This window comes from Barbus barbus (assembly GCF_936440315.1).
Source record: "Barbus barbus genome assembly, chromosome: 37".
NCBI classification, from domain to species: Eukaryota; Metazoa; Chordata; class Actinopteri; order Cypriniformes; family Cyprinidae; genus Barbus; species Barbus barbus.
The window spans coordinates 13,460,212-13,471,323 of NC_136715.1; positions in this window are offsets into that span (position 1 = coordinate 13,460,212).

Consider the following 11,112-nt stretch of genomic DNA (forward strand, 5'->3'; position numbering starts at 1 on the left):
TGGACACCATGTTAGACTCCAAGGAGCTCCTTTTCCTGGCCCCCACTGTCCATCTGCTTATAACAGGAGAAATGAGGGAAGAAAGATAACTAGAGAGAAAGGAGCCACAGTGACAGACTTTCATCTCTCACTCCTTTCTCGCCTTTTTCTCATTGTTTTGAACAACTCCGTCGTGATTCTCCCAGTCAGCTGTCAAATCATGTGTCCCTCATATGTGGAAAAAAATTACTTTAATGAAGAATAGCCAATGTGCGATTTTACATTTTGTTAATATGGACATTATTACCACATTATTTTATGTTTCATTACATTTGTTGGTAGGACAATCTTAAAGGGTTAATGTGACACCAGAGGTTTAAGCTTAGTTTTATGAAGCTACAAACATACTTTTTGTGTGCAAAGAAAAAAATAATTGCTTTATTCAACAATTTTATTCTCTTCCATTTCAGTCTTTAATGCGTATTCAGTAAAAAAAACTTTTTTAGTTAATCAATACATAAAATACAGTGAAAATTACTCGTACTACTTTCTCTCGCACCTGGATTAACACCTGGATTTTGGAATGAAACTGTCAATTTGCTTGCCACAAAATATATTAAGCAGCTCAGCTGTTTTTTTTTTTTTATATGATATTATAATTACATTTTTAAAATAACAACTGATAATAATAAGAAAGGTTTCTTGAGCACCAAATCATCACAAGAATTAATTACCTTTTAAAATGCATTACAATAGAAAACTATTAATTTAAATAGTATTTTACAAAAGCCTTTGGGAGCATAACACTATTACTAACTATTGAATGGTAGTGTATAATTAAAATAGCAATATCAAAATATATTAAAATGTATTTATTTACTGTAGCTTGAGGTGGCATAATGCATTACTTAAACACATTATGTGTCTGTTAGAAATCTTACAGAAACGACACAGTATGAGAACACAAACAGTCTCTTCTCTTTCTCGAAACCTCCCTCCCCTCAAGCCCCGAGGCTCAGGTTTCCCAACAGGAATGAGTCTTTATTTTTTCACATCATCCTGTTCTGACTGCATGACACAAGTACAGAAAGCAGAATATCTCAGTAATTGCATAGTACAAGACCGCTGACAAAGAATCTTCTGTAATATCCCTCAGCTATATGTCCCAAGTGACTCAACGTCAGTCTTAACACATGCGAAACCACACTAATAAGAATAAAGAGCCCAATTTGAACCTGTCAGGCAGTTCTATGGCAGGCTAAATGTGGTTTTCCATTTCTAATAACATTGAGTGCACCTGGAAGTAACAACAAAACCTCACACCTTGACCTCCAATCCATTCACCGTCCATAAAGATGGCTCATAATTGTCCATTTATTTCCATTCACACAAGAGAACAAGACAAGACTTGCGTCATGTTTTCCTCATTGTTTATGGCGACAGGTGTTTCCACCTGAGCAGATTTTGATGGGGAAATTCCAGGGCTTGCTGGCCTTCTGTGATCCCGAGGGATACACGGATCTAATGAAATCAGTCAAATTAACTAACCTATCGCAAAAATTACCAGCAATCAGGCACAATACAGCTTTACTTCAATGTAAGTGTGCCTTCAACAAAGGTTCGCAAATACTCTTAATGCTCTCATTGTCTAGTTAATGGTTAGCTTTTTTAGCTAATGTGCACCATCCAGTCTCCATCGTTCTGTGACTCTGGTACCTCAAACATCTGTCATTAAATGAGTTTTAACAAAACAAATCCCCAAGGAGTTCAATGGTTCTGCACTAAAGAAAAGTCATCCTCTGTTGTAGTTCCTCCTTTCAGCCATAAACAATACTGTAAATCAAACAAGAAGCCACATTAAAGGTATATTCTAACCCTTTTCAACATCATATTTATTATGTACAATGTAAAACCTGTGTCAACACGTGATTGAAGGAGCTTCTCTGATGTCTATGCTTTGTTTGATAGCTAAAGAAAGAAGCATTCAACTCTTTAAAATGACTCACAGTGATAGTCAAAGGAAGGCTTTTTTCTTTTTGTATTCATTCACAACTTTTCAAATTATTCAAATTGTTCATTTGAACTATATTTAACTCGGCTTCTATTTAATGTTGATAAAAGGTTTGATTGCATTGTTTACATTTGACTTTTGATAGTATCGTTGATAGTAAGTGGTTATGGTTCTTTGTCCAGTTTCGATATTTGTAATGAATGGAGACTTTGCCGAGCTGGTCTAACCACTTTAGTTAAAGTCAACCAAAGTGTATGTATGTGTATGTATGTGTGTGTGTGTGTGTGTGTGTACTTTTGTGACAAATGAGGATAATGACATGGGTATTACAAGGTGAAGGTGACTTATGAGGACATTGCCCCATGTCCCCACTTTTCAAAACCCTTATAAATCATACAGAGTAAGTTTTTTGGGGGGAAACTAGAAATGCACAGTCTCCTGTGAGGGCTACGGTTAGGTGTAGGGCAATAGTACATACAGTTTGTACAGCATGAAAACCATTACGCCTATGGGATGTCCCCACTTTTCACAAAAACAAACGTGTGTGTGTGTGTGTGTGTGTGTGTGTGTGTAAAAATGTGAAACAAATCTTCTGATTACATCATATGAGCCACACACACACGCTCCATCATTAGTCTCATCACTAATTGCCTTGGACAATATTTTCTGTACTTTCCATGCTTAATTTATGTACTTAATCTATTAGTAGCATTTCCTTTGGTAAAACTCTGTCCCTGATGAATACGAATGACCCACTGCTTCAGAAGCCTGTGCAGGTGCAGGGCTGCTGGCTTCACAGAGCCAGTGGCCTCCCTGTGGGTGCAGGGCACCATGTGCGCCCTGCTAAAAGTCACCGAGAGAGACAGCACAGACACAAAAAGAAGAAAAGGCCAGCGAGGACTGTTACAGACAGTTCCCATAGTGCCTATAATGCTTGAATGCTTTTAAACAAGAAGAATAAGGATGTAAATATACAATGCACTGCAAACGCTTTGATGTTGCACATCAAAAACTGTGTCGTAAGTCACAGAGGTCATCATTGCAAAAGCAGAGGTGAGCTCTACTATAGATCAAACAGAACGTCTGAAACAGCACTTAAAGTTAAGGGTGTGACAATTATGAAAAATCTCTCTTATTCAATGATTTTGTTGGATAGTTAGCTACTGGGCCATGATAAAATATTCAGAGTGCATCAGACAGGAAGGGCTTAATAAGGAAACAGGAGTGAGTCATGCAGTGAGATGCATGGGTAACTTCATGTTCTCTATAATGATATTAACAGAGAATCTCTGCTGTCGCATGCGAATTATGAGTGATGGTGGTAGGGAGCAGGCTAGGAACAATATATCAGTCTGTCTACCAGCTGCACTTTTTATTTATACAAATATATTTATACTTATAATATTTATTACATTTAATACATATTCAATTTAAAGTGATTTTAAAAGATATATATATATATATATATATATATATATATATAGTCTTAAGTAGCAAGGGTATATTTGTAGCAATTGCCAAAAATACATTGTATGGGCCAAAATTATCTATTTTTCTTTTATGCCAAAAATCATTAGGACATTAAGTAAAGATCATGTTCCATGACGATATTTTGTAAATTTCCTACTGCAAATATATTTGATCAGTAATATGCATTGCTAAGAACTTCATTTGGACAGATTTACATATATAAATCTCAGTTTTAAAAAATGACCTTTATGACTGGTTTTGTGGTCCAGGCTCACATATTATATAAAATATTTTTAAATATTCTACTGAACATTAAAGATTTGACATGTATAACAATTAAAATAATTATTTATAAAATATGTAAAAAATACTCCAATTTAAATTATATGTAAGATAATATATTAAAATATACATTAAATTTTCCATATAGACAAACAATCATACAAAAACCCCATTTCAGTCTACCTTGGTGCAATTGACCACAGAATTAATTGTTGTGGACCGTAAGTTCAATGACACTGAAATAATATATTGACTTCAAAAGCCACTGCCATATAAAGTGCAATGATTTCACTTGGCAAAATAATGCTATGTCTTAAATTATCTTAATTTGGGGGCCTAGCAAATACTGATATACGTCATTTTTAACCTTAATATATAACTCATAATTTACAACAATCAATTAGTAACCTTAATTTGTGTAAATGTGCTGAGCAAGGCCTCTTTACTCATTGCTGGGATAAAGTTGCGTCTCTGAAAACAAAACAAAAAATCAATGTAGATGCAGCTAGTAATGTGTCCTTTGTTTTAGGCCAGTCTGAAATCCATAACTATCAACTGCCTTGACTCAGCTGAATCCAGACGAAGAGCACATTAGGGGCTATAACAATCTTCCATTAGCGGTCCATTCAAGCAAACAGACCCAAGGCCCTGGAGAGGTCTCCTAAAACATATTGCTCTAAAATACAAGTAAATGTTTCAGCTGACCCCATTGTTTCGGTCTTTCTCATTTTTCTTGTCCTCTCTGAGGAAGAAACAGAGCCAGGCAGAGATTGAAAACTAGAATGAGGCCCCAGCCTGACTCCATCTTCTTTCAGTCTCTCCTTTCCCTCCAGCGCGCAACAGTTCTAATCGGCACCGGGCCAGACTCAACTTCCAGACGCACCTCTCACCCCCCTGTGGAGAAAGCTGCTGTTGCACAGCTAAAAATAGCACCTCTGGAAACAAAACCCTGAGAAGTAAAAGGTGAGCATCGCATTGCGGAGTAGGAAACATGAGAGTAGGGGAATCTGACCTGTGGAGAAGGGGAAAAATGGGAATGCTAGTGGATGAAATGAAATTACGTGCTGTATATCATCTCTTGAGCTTATTTCATTGCAGTCATTAAAGACGCATCGTAATTTATGCAGCAAGTCACTCAATCTTCCTAAATAACTTCATTAATCTTCTGTGTATGCATCTTTAATTAATATTTGACAGCAAAGTGGAGTTATTTACATAAATCTGACCAAAACTGTGAGCTTCTCCTCATTTAAATTTCCGTTAAGTGGCAGAAGGAGCTAAGAGAGAATCGCAGGTTTCTCTAATGCTGTTTTAATTGTAGGCTCAGTAGGAGTATCCACAGGGTTGATCCACAACTAACATGTTGCCAAGTAAAAGGATTTCTCAAAATTTGCCATATGGCAGAAAATACCTCTATAGGTGGTGAGGGGGGTGTGCAGGTAAAATCATGTGGTCATGTCATTTGTGGTCAAATATATTTTTATAATTTTAATTTTTACACAAAATATAGAATACATTTTGTTTAAAAAACAGCCTATTAAACACTAAAAAGTTATATTTTAAATTTAGAAAAAAATGATATATAAATGTTTCCTGGAGATTAAATTGCAACAATCAAAGCTAGCAATAGAAAACGAGTGGAATATCAGCATCTAGTGGTGTAAAGAGATCACTGCAATTTACAGAGAATGGACACTGAATAAGGAGAAGAACTGGGTTTGATGCAGTTGAGCTTTATACATACAACCATTTATAATATTTTCCAAAATTTATAACTTAAAATTACATGCACTTCTATTATATTTGTATTTTATATTTTATACTGTATGTGGTTTGAAACTCTATTGTGTAAAGCATTATACAAATAAAGGTGACTTGATTATATTTGTAACGTCAACCTCTATTCACTTTTTTAGATGTAGGCTACTAGATCACGTTACCAGTTAAAATGCAAGCTGTGCTGTTTGCTCTGATTAATCCAAGATTTAATCTGTCACTGTTCTCAAATTACTCTTTAGACATTCCTAATCAGGATAGAAAAACTTTTGTTGGGTTGCCAGTGGTTATCAAATTTCACTAACAGCTAAGCTCTATGAAATACCTCCATGAATGATTGCAACACAATATGATAAAGACTGCTGAATGGGGGGATGACATGTACATCTCTGGATCATTCAGAGCATGGGTCCAACTCAGTGGGAATATGGGCCCAGGCCAGGTCACATGGCCACAGATACCATCTGATGTGGGCAGTTTTGCATCTTTAATTCATGATGGAAAAAAAAAAAAAAGAGTTCAGTTAGTGGACTAATTCAGCTGCTCTGAGTTTCCCAAAGCTGCAGTCAAAGATTATAAATGGAAACCTTGTCCCTGTAGATCCACAGATATGCATAAACAAAGATAAATCAAAGATCAAACAGAATTGTACATAATCAAATCTATGCAAGAGGAGTCCCAGATTGATACCCAGATATATTATAATACTTTATACTTATTTTGGATAGGTTTTATTTTAAGTATGATGATGATAAAACATTTGATAGATAGATAGATAGATAGATAGATAGATAGATAGATAGATAGATAGATAGATAGATAGATAGATAGATCGAACAGAATGTCAGAGCGATAGATAGATATTGTAATTTAAGGCCTACAATTTTTCATCCTGCCATTAAACCCTGTATAAATCACATTTTTAAATAATATGTAGCGAATAGTTTATTGACAATATTCAGATGATTTGCCATCTGTCCCCTACATGTCAAACTTATTTTATCCACACAGGCAAAACTGACCTTCTTATTAGAACGCAATATTTACCCTCAAACGTGGCCTGACGGTTCCTCGTGTAATAAAATGCAGCAGCAAATGTTTGTCCTGTTCTCACAATATATCCTTGAGCTACAAGAAGCGCCCTGGATAGGGGCGATGACACTTTCACTTCCTACAGCATCCTTGGCCAACATTCGGCCTCAAAAACAACTAACTTGACAGCCTCGAAACGCCCGAGTTTATTCCCCTAAACATGGCTTGTGATTTTCAATGAGGCTGCGTTTATATTTCTCTACCGTTTCGTGAGATATTGCCGGCATCTCTAGGCTGTGATTCTTTGCGCAGAGCAGCAGAATGAAGACCGCATCACTCAGAGATGCGCAGAGAGGCTGAAGCACGCGGGATGCGCGAGGATTACTGAAGCAGCAGCGGCCGTATTAAAGAAACACAAATCTAGCCTGCTTTTATCTCCTGTGGAACAAGGCCAACTGCTTGTAATGCGTTAACCCTGACAGCGCTGTGATAGCATCGCTCTCTTACCTGTGTCGCTGTTGGTTTGGCCACATATGATGCAGTGTGATTCTGTAATGCGGTAAAGGCGGTAATATCCTCCCTTGCTTCGCTCCGTCTGTGCGCCCCTTAGAGCGCGCGCGCTCGCTTCCCACGCTCGCTCCTGTGTGCGCGCCTCCGAGTCCAGCAGGACAGGTGTTCCCATCATCTGCATTCGAGCTGCACTTCAGCAACGTCACACGAAGCGTCAGTTTTATACCACGTGGTTAATGCATATATTAACAATACATAAATGTGACCCTGGACCAAAAAAAAAAACAGTCATAAGGGTAATTTTTATTTATTTTTTTTTTTTAAAAATTGGGAGTTGTACATCATCTGAAAGCTGAATAAATAAGCTTTCCATTGATGTATGGTTTGTTAGGATATGATATTTGACTGAGATGCAACTATTTGAAAATCTGGAATCTGAGGGTGCAAATATTGAGAAAATCGCCTTTAACGTTATGCTAAAACACACTGAATGCTAAAAACAAATTTAACGTAAAGCCATAAAAAAGGATTAGGCTATGGGCTGCTGTTAATATTACAACAATATTTTGACAGAATTATTCAAATAGGACTTCAAATCTTACATGTGCATTTCATGTAAACACAAATGCACCAGGTTGGTTATAGATTAGGCTACTTCTGAAAGGCAACGTGGTTTGTGATTACAAATGACACAAATTAATTATTAATTTGGCACTTAAACAAAATTGTAAACAAACAAACAAACAAACAAATAAAACTATCGTTCAAAGTTTGTTTTTGTTTTTTTAAAGAAAGTGACTTTTTATTCAGTAAATAATTGCATTAACGGGATCCTATTATGCTCTTGTACAAAGTCTTGATTATGTTTTGGTGTACTAGAACATGCTCTCATGCTTGGTGGTTCGAAAATCGCATTATTTTTCACATAATTTACATTATTACTAAAACTTTCTCCCTAGTCTCAGTCTCAGATGTCAAGCCCACGGACCGTTGGCTAAACGTCTGATGCATATAGCACACTTTTCTGGAAACACTTCAGGAATGTCGAAGTCGTCATCTGATTGGTCGAATTAAACCGGATGTCCGGAAGATTATTTCCCTTTATTTTCGGTCCGCCGGAAAACAAAGATGCTGTGGCGCCAAACCCCCTCACGAAAGAAGAAAGCCGTCGTGTTTACAAATGTGACGACGAACACTTATCAGGTCAACTAAACGCTGGATTTTAAACGTATATTATGTCTATGGTTTCACACACCGGTCTGTTATTGTGGCGACATTTCCACTCCCCGAAACATGACGCTAAACGAAACGAACTATGATTGGTTGTTTGACATGTCGGTCAAATGGCCTCATGGGTGGGCCTTGGCCAATGAAAACGGCCTTCTATTCCAGACCTTCAGCTACTTTCTCCCCAAGCCTGGCACAAACAGCTCGATTAGTTCCGGGTTTGATGAAAGTCCGCCTTCGGATCAGAAATACAGTGATATAAAAACACCCGCACTGGGTTTCGATTTTGAAACGTGCAGAACTCGACCAATCCTTCTCCCCACCCACCAACCATTCCTAGGCGGGATTTACTTTTGTGATGTCACAAATACAGGAAAACAACTTTGTAGTCCAAACGAGCCGTTTGTTGTAGTTCTTGAAAAGGGATTTCTTTTTTTTTAAACTAAATAACTCCCTTTGGAGTGGACTTTAAGATTTGTAACTTTGTAGATCTTTTTATGCCCAAACATACACACTACACACTGACTAAAATTCAAAAAGTGAAAAAGCATTATAGAACCCCTTTGAATTGTTCAAAAGTGACTGTAAATACTTTACATTGTTACAAAAAAAACTAAACAAACAAAAGAACATAAATGCTGTTTTATATATATATATATATATATATATATATATATATATAGTTTTTTTTTTTTTTTTTTTTTTTTTTTTTTCTTCATTTAATAAAAATTCTGAAGAAATTACCACACAAATACTGAACTGCACAGCCATTTTTTGGGGGTTTTTTCAACACTGATTAATAAGAAATGGCTCCTGAACATTTGTGACCCTGGACCACAAAACCAGTCATTAGGGTAGTTTCTCTCTCTCTCTCTCTCTCTCTCTCTCTCTCACACACACACACACATATATATATATAATTTTATTATTATTATTTTTTTGATCAGATAAATGCAGCCTTGGTGAGCATAAGAGACTAATTATTGCTGACCCCAAACTTATATATAGCGTAAGTTGTCATTTAATGAAGGTAACAGACTGCACTGGATTATGCAAAACAATATCTTTATAATGATAGGCTGAGATATACTCTTACTTTATCAATGGCTTTCTGTTCCAAACATACAGCGCTCTTTGATAGAGAACTTTACATCATCCATTACAATATAGTGACACACTGGCCCATTTTAACATCACACACGTAGCCTACATGAACAGAGCCATACAGACTATGCCCTTGAACACATTTATCCATTTAAGAGTATTAAGCATCAGAAATGCACAAACATAAACAAACAGACACAGTATGACAACTCATAGACATTATCTGCTAATGGAGTTTTACAAATAAACACTTTGTAGCTACAGAAATGATTATAAAAAGCGACTTTCAATTTTAAAACTGCAGGCAGTATTAAATGTAAAGATGCAGCTATAAGATGAGAAGAAACTCTGTGGCAGGAATATGGTTATTTAAAATAATACCATTTGCTCTAAATTATATTCCAGAGGCCATACAACTGAAAAAAAAAAATATGCACACAGCTTACAGACCAATATTATTTAAAACAAATATGCAGAAAAATGTATCTGAGGAGTTTACCTATGGAATAATATACCGAAAGCAGATGGAAAATCTAATCTTGTATGCAGCCTGCAGTTTGTTCCTTTCTCCTCAGCTTGCAAAAGTCAATCCTGCATACTAAACCTTGAAGATAAAGGCCTGCACTGCTATTCCCACATTATATACAGATTTGCCAGGCACTGACAGAATTTACTGTGATGTTTGGAATACAAAGTGAAGCTGCCACGGCCATATCACCCTGCAGCCCAAGACTGGTTGCCCACTGAAGCTAAGCAGGGTTGAGCCTGGTCAGTACCTGGATGGGAGACCTCCTGGGAAAACTAGGTTGCTGTTGGAAGAGGTGTTAGTGAGGCCAGCAGGGGGTGCTCACCCTGTGGTCTGTGTGGGTCCTAACACCCCAGTATAGTGACGGGGACACTGTACTGTAAAAAGCACCGTCTTTCGGGTGAGACGTTAAACCGAGGTCCTGACTCTCTGTGGTCACTAAAAATCCCATGGCACTTCTCGTAAAGAGTAGGGGTGTAACCCCGGTGTCCTGGCCAAACTCCCTCCACTGGCCCTTATCAGTCATGGCCTCCTAGTAATCCCAATCCACTTGATTGGCTCTATCACTCTCTCCTCTCCACCTGTAGCTGGTGTGTGGTGAGTGTACTGGCGCCGTTGTACTGTGGCTGCCGTCGCATCATCCAAGTGCATGCTGCACACTGGTGGTGGTTGAGGAGAGACCCCCACATAATTGTAAAGCGCTTTGGGTGTACGGCAATACACAATAAAAGCGCTATATAAATGCATCATTCATTCATTCATTCAAACTGCTCAGTGCCCCGCTTTCAAGGTTTTAACAGTTTATGCTAAGCAAGGTCACCCAATGTACAGGTCAAACTTGCCTGCAGTTACTGGTGTGTGTGCACGCACACATATGCTGCCTCTACTGGTCACAAAGAGCATTAAAGTAAGCCTAAAACTGACTACATCATGCTTAATTTGCTTAATAGTACCTTGCATCATGTTATTATACATGGTCTTTAGAACATGTACCATGATACCATGATAACACCATGCTGTCCAACAATGAGAACATTTAATTACATGTTTTAGTCAAAATTCACTTAATAACATCAGTCAAGTGTTTGAAATATCTTCCTTTTGTGATCTGACATGCTGGTTTCATATCACAGAATAAGGGAGAAATCAAACTATTTATAGTATTCTATGCACTGTTGTAAGTCGATTAACATTG